General features: G+C 46.2%; 1 protein-coding gene across 14 annotated transcripts in view; it reads left to right on the top strand.

Annotated features, from left to right (window-relative positions):
- Window positions 1-1,649: 1,649 nt before the first annotated feature.
- Window positions 1,650-6,717, top strand: part of DLGAP1 (DLG associated protein 1) — a 365,353-nt gene continuing 360,285 nt past the window's right edge. For 11 of the 14 annotated variants that reach the window (XM_015855355.3, XM_015855353.3, XM_085539647.1 and 8 more), the window contains exon 1: window positions 1,650-1,927. The gene's annotated coding sequence lies outside the window, so the exon portion shown is untranslated. Of the gene's footprint in view, window positions 1,928-2,835; window positions 3,206-4,343; window positions 4,494-6,717 lie in introns of those variants that run through there. The other 3 variants (XM_085539643.1, XM_015855352.3, XM_085539645.1) reach the window with 3 other exon arrangements.

Raw genomic sequence — 6,717 nt, 5'->3', positions numbered from 1 at the left:
AGTACATTTTGTCTTGATTTTCTTGCAGGACCTGTGGGAAGTCACAAAGTATTTTATTGTGAGCAGCTAAATCCTAATACAAACTTGCTAAATATTCCCTCTTTACACCATCTATTGTGTTTACAACCAAAATAATAATAATAATAATAATAATAATAATAATAATAATAATAATAATAATAATAATAAATAAATAAAAGGGGCCCTTTATTTAATTATAATAATAATTTAAAAATGACCTCTTTATCAGTTGGTTGCTTCCTAATTAATATAATTATCAGCCACCAGAATTTCCTAGCCTAGATATGACCTACATATGTAATTAAAAATGTCAACACTTCCTCTTTTGGATGCCCTGAAGACATCAGATCTACAGCATTCACTGTAAATAAACAGAAACTCATGTAAGCCATGCACATGACATCCCAATGAAAACTTTCTTTCATCTCTGACATTTAAGTCTAAAAATAACCCTTTTTCTACTACAAATAATAAAATATCAAGGCCGTTTCACACAATTTTTTCCTCACTTAACTCTTAATGTAATCACATCTTGAAACTTGCTGGCATGACCCACTGTTGACCTTTAAAGAGTTACTACAAGAATAATTTGCCCTACAATGAATTGTATGTCAAAAATCATTTGTATGCAGATGTAGCTATGTCTCCAGCATACAGATATAATATTTATTACTCAGCAAATAATTGATTTGAACATATTGCTGTTGTTCAAGACTGTTTTATTAGCTCATATAGTGAACTTGAAATTTGAGTTTACATGACTGGATGTAAAAGTATCCTTGTGTCTGCGCAGTGTCACAGATTAGCGCAGCCTTTCACCACGTCTTCAGTTTCATACATAAACGCGCGTATATTGCTGTAAATATGCTTTTCACTTCTGACTTTCCATTAGCTATAAAGAATACATCCGAATGCAACTCACACAGGGGTTCTCCCCAGTGCTCAAGCCCGTCATCCTTTACACTCTACTGACTACAGCCATGCTACCGTTCATCCCCACAGATGAACAACGAGCTATTTCACTGCCACCACTATCCGCACGCTTTGGGAGCCCCACTGCCATCCCTCTCCCACCCGCTCTCCATACTCCCAGCTCTCGCAAGGCCAAGACGCTGCGGGCGGCTCCCAGCGCCGTGCGGCATTACGCGGCGGGCAGCGCGCGGGCCGATCCCTTGGGAAGCGTCGCAGAGCCGCCCCGAGGGACGCCGTGGGGGCCGAAGGAGCTCCTTGGGCAGCATTTTTTTTGGCAGAAACGTAGGGTTACAGTGTTGTTTTTTAGGGGGGGGAGGAAGAATTGGTGGGATTTTTTGTTTTGTTTTTTGCTGTTGTTGTTCGTTTTCTCAGTTTCTCTCCCGAGGTGCCGCTCCGACAAGGGTGCAATGAAGTCCCCTAGAATAAATGGCCAGAGGAGTCTTTTCTGAAGGCGCGTCCTTGAGATCGGGAGGGGAAAGCGGGAGCGAAGAGCAGCTGTTGCGGGGCCGCGAGGCAGCACGCTGGCGGCTCGCGGTGCCCGGCCGCCGTAGTAGCGAGCGGCTCCTCCGGTGGTTGGGCTGGGGAGCGCTGGGCTCCTCCTCCTCTCCCCCCCAAGCCGTGCACAGCCGGGTATGTGGCTGATTAGTCTCCCCCCGTTTCTTTTTTTTCCATGGGTATACACACCGAGACTCGCACATGACAGTACTTCGGCGCGAGAGCCGGTGCATCGCCAGGAGGGCTGTGCTTCCACTCCTGGCACGCACACACACACACACACACAGATACACGCTACTGCTGCCGCCGCTGCTGGAAGTCTTTCTACACAGGGATTAGCAGCCGCCTGCGTCCCTCTCCCTGTCTTTCTTCTCCTTTTCCTTCCTTCTCTCCTTCCTTCCCACAAACGCTTGACTAAAGGACGGCGGGCAGAAAAAAGGTAAATGCTTGCGTGCGTGAGTGCTGTTTGCCGACAATAGCGATGGGTGATCGCTTCCCTGGCAGCGCGCTGCGCGGCTCCGCTCCCAGGCAGCAGGCTGCCCTCCTGCCGAGCCGGCGGCTGCCGCTCCCCGGGACTCTCCTCCCGGGGGATCGCGTTGGCTGCGAGAGGTGTCGCTTCCCCAGCCCCCCCTTTGACTTCCCCCCCGGACGTGGAGGTAAAGGTTGCCTCTGCTTTGCTCCTGAGCGCTTGCCACCTCAGCCTGGCAGTGTGGGGGAGTGCCGAGCGAAAGGTTGCGCGGGATGAAGGTTGCTATTAATCGCCGGGTGCGCAGAGGAGAGAGAGCTCTTTTCGCTTCGGCAGGGAACCCGTGCATTATTAATCAGGGCTGGCGAGTGGCGACGGAGCACGAGCCCTACACCGATTTCTCCCCCCGCTCCCCCCTCCGTTTGCTGCATCATTCAACAGAGTAATTTCTAGCTGGCCTCTCGTCGTGGGGCTTTTCTCCCACTATCCCTACTGCGGGGATATCGGCGGACGCCGGGGGTAGCCCCAATAGGGGCGATCCTTCTCCTGGTCCCGGAGGGGGAGCGAGGCGAGGGCACGCAGTGCTGCCTGCCGCGACCCGCGGGATACGGGCTCCGTGCCCCAGGGTCCCCGGGCGCCGGACGGGCTGCACAACTACTTGCCGCCTGTTGTTGCGGCCGTTTGTCCCGTGTCCCTCCTTGGCAGGAGAAGCAGAGTGAATTTTTGCCCCTTTTCTCCCCACCTCTAGCCAAGCCGAGATGCGGTGCTGTGCGGGTCAGCTCTGGCCAAAGAACCGCGAGGCTTGCCCGAAGCCGGGCTGCAGCAGCTACAATCCGGCTTCCGCTCAGCGGGCTCTCTCTATGTCGAGAGGGGAAGGGATGCGGGCGGCGTGGAGGAGCCCACGGTGTCGGACTGCCTCCGTGAGGATGGCAGGGAGGAGGAGAACGGTCGGCCTTAAAGCTGGGCCACTGCCGTGCCTCAGCCGGCACTCCCGAGGCGACGGGCAGCCCAGTGGGTGCTTAGCGCAGAGCCGGCAGCCCGCGGAAGTATTGAGGCGCAGCTGTGGGTGTTTAGTGGCCGAGAGAGGCGGTGACAGCAGCAACAGCAGCCCAGGAGGGGTTAAAGCTCTCCCTTGGGAGCTCCGGCCTCCCCTGGGTACTGCTCTCCGTGCGCTGAAAGGGGAGCGTGGGGATGGGGACACGAGCAGCCCCTCTATCCTCAGTCCCTCCGAGAAATGAGGCGTTTAGCAAGGTCTGTTATATAATTGCGTCTTTTTGGTGTCATTCTCATTGCAGCCGGCTCGGGATGCCGGCAAGGAAAGTGTTGTAGCATGCCCGTTTTTGTAGCAGTTGATGTTGGTGCGAGAGCTGGGAGAAAATTTATGGAGTGATTAATATTTAACAGGAAGTACTTCGGTGTTGCACATGATTGATTTTGGGTAATCCCATTTCATTCAGGTTGTTTTGTACACCTGTTAGAGATACGTAAACATCGTGTTAAGGATAGAAAGCAAAAATAAATAATAAAAAGTAATAGAGGCAAAAACCGTGAGAAATGTTGCTCATCTGTGGAGTTAATTATATAAAAGAGTTGTTTAACCTTTTAGCCTACTTATACACACAAGGTAGGTGGGCTTGTAGGCACGGCGTGCGCTCTGCTGGTTATGTTGGATTGTATTTCAATATTAATGCACCTTTAAAAAGGCAACGCTAATTTGAGCCGGTATGGGGATCCAGTGCAGGCACTTCTGGTATTTCCCCCTCTCCTAAAAGAGCTGGGTTTGGTTGGTGTTCCCTCATCCGAATAATGACAATGGATCCGAAAGCCCAAGTGATATTCTGAGAGAAATGTGTTGATAGTAATAACAATTATGAGTTGTTGTATTTAAAATGTGATCGACAGAGTTCCTTATTTTCTTTTGTGTAGCCTACCTGTCTGTCCGATAATATGTATTTCTGAACTATTGAAAGTAGATATTGCAAGGTAATGAAAATGAATGGGAGCAATGTGTGCTGCTAATTAGGGAGGTCATCAGTTATTTTCACAGTGTAGGGTACAACAGTGTTCTGCTGTATGTATCCTTCTGAACTAAAGCCTTCTTTCTTCCTCTCACTAGAGCTGCCTACACTGAATATATGTGCTTAGGAGCTTATTCTGGTCTGTTTCTTAGGGAGTTAATGCTTGCATGCGTATCAGTATGATCTCTGTTAGATGTTGCCATGCTGACTTTCCTGTAGAGGTAGGTGGTGCCTCTCAGTGTAGCTTTAGCTAGCAGTGTTGCCACATGGAAATACAAAAAGAACAGCATGAATAATGAATGACCTAGTAAAACCCAGAGTCGAAAGGCAGTAGTAAGCAGCCTCCGTGCTGTGTTCTCGTTTTGTTGCAGATCTCACTCCAGGCTCATCCCAGCCGGTAACTCAAGTTTCTACCCAAGCTGTAGAAGATAGGCGCAACGACCTCAGAAGGCATTGCCGTTTTAAGAAGATGGAGCTCAAGGCACTGGAGCATGAGATAGTTTATTCAGCCCTTAACCTCTGTAACCAAACTTAATTTTTACATCCTCTGTTGTATTATCTCTCAAGATTTAAGAAGGCTGTTCTTGCTGGGGACACGGAATTAATACTTGTTCTCCTCTTATTCCAAATTTTGCACTCGTGCACGAGGCTCATCCAAAGAAACCTGAAAAAGGGATCTCCATGGTAACGAGAGAGAGAGATTTTTCTCCCTCACCATAGGTCAGGATGAGACGCCTACCCATTTGTTAACTTGTGGCAGCGTTTGTTGGCACCTTTCTCTTTGTGGTGACTTTGTCTGCTGGGGTGTGCTTTTACTGTTGGCTCATGCTCCCAGAGCATGGCTCTTGAAAATGGTGTTACACCAGTGCTGAGCACAGTCCCTGCATCTCTCCCACTTTCACCCTTCCACTTGCATCACACTTCAAAGTTCTCATGCCTGTGTGATTTGGTTATGGCATTTGAGGAAATAACCTGTTTTTGCTATGAGGCTTTTGAATTGAAGGCCTGTTTTGGCTCTCACTGTATGAAAGGCACAACCTTATTTCTCAGTCAATCTCAGAATGAAGGGCAGTCATTTCTTTCCTGTCTCTTTTATTTGCCTGTGTTCTTTTTAGTGTCTGCAGAGGATTTTGTGGCAGCAAATCCTACCAGGGATTAGCATTATTTTGTATACGATACAATCGCTAATAGGGAATGTTGCTTTCTATCATAATTTTTTATTATTTTTAGGTGAGTTGTACTTGTCCCTTTTTATTGTTGTTCTGTTATCTTATTTGTGTTTTATGTTATTTGAAGAATAGTCTGCATATGCTGTGTCTCAGTGCAAGATAAGGTGAAATGAATACTTTCTGACAACGGGAGCATCAGGAATAGATAGTTATAACTTTCACTAAGGAATAGGGCATATCTTCTGTTCTCCTCTTCCTTTCTGTATTCATTTATCATAGCTAAGATCTCATGAGATGAGACCAAATGACTTTTTAAATGGTTCCCTTAGGCTGCTGATGCACCAGGTTTCTCTGGGCATATTTCCAGTTCTTTTGCCTTTCCCAGTGACATAGCTTGGGATAATTTGAAAACAACCATCTTAATATAAGACAGCAGACATCATTTGTTGCTGGGCAGTATGTCATTTGTGACTGTAATTGGAAGACAGATGCTAATGCTGATTTTAGCCTTCTTAACTTGCCTCATTGGCAGACTGTCTACAGAAACACTTCACTGTGCTTGGAAATCATGCAATATATTCCTACCTTTCTGTATCCCCGTTTCTGAAAGAATTGCCTATGCTATTTGAGAGCTAGTATGCTCATAATCTGGCTTGCAATGTGAATCTGACTTAATGTGTATTTTCAGTGTCTTCTACTAGATGTAAATAATTTTGCGAGAGTAGCCTATGTAGCTTCTTCCTTCAATCTTTGTATACAAGAAACTTCCATTACCTTTCTACATGATGTTTTGTCCCTGTATTGGTAGTATTTCAATGACAATTATTCAGCTCATTTCATTCAGCTTTGAAAATGGGGTTGGGTTTTTGTGTGTCTGTTTGTGTTGTTTGTTTGTTTTGGGTGGTGTTTTTCTTAGCCTTGCAGGCTGGCTTTGAGTGTAGGCTGCAGTAACTTGTGCTGATGTATAACATAGAGGTTTTAACTTCTTAACTGTTGTGCCAGTGTAGTAACTGTATTGAATCTAGGCAAGGATTCATTGAGTTTTCCTCTATTTTGTTAAAAGGAGGGGTTTAAAGTGTTAGGGATGCCCAAAACATCAGTGTAAGAATTGTGATGAAATTTCAGTTTCAAGCTCCAGGCATAAATAATTATACCTGAAGATAACTGCTTTCAAGAGATATGGTGATAGAATGAAAAGAGTTTTTTGTTTGTTTAAATAAAAAACAGTGAAAATTTTCCAGCCAGCTTCCTGTGTGTTGCCTGTTGCTAATACCATACTTGTTGATGCGTTTTTCTGGAGGGTCTATATAATTTCACAGGTGAAACATGATGATGTATCTACCTGGTTGGAGGACAGTAACAGTAAGAGACACTTGTTTGCAGTCTCAGTTACCTTTGTCGTCATAACACCAGTTTTAGCAGTGTCCATACAGTGTTCAAAGACAGCATTGAGAATTCGTCTTTCACTACTGTCTTTCTGTATTATTTTTTGTTCTTTCATCAGCATCAAAATAAAGAGGAGATGAAATCCAGGTCTCTGAATTCTGCTAGTGGTCTCCATAGTATCTTTCCATGC

This window comes from Coturnix japonica, chromosome 2 (genome assembly GCF_054131305.1).
Source record: "Coturnix japonica strain WE chromosome 2, WE-NBRP24, whole genome shotgun sequence".
NCBI lineage: Eukaryota > Metazoa > Chordata > Aves > Galliformes > Phasianidae > Coturnix > Coturnix japonica.
The sequence above is the reverse complement of the archived record's forward strand: the minus strand, read 5'-3'. Positions and strand labels throughout refer to the sequence as shown.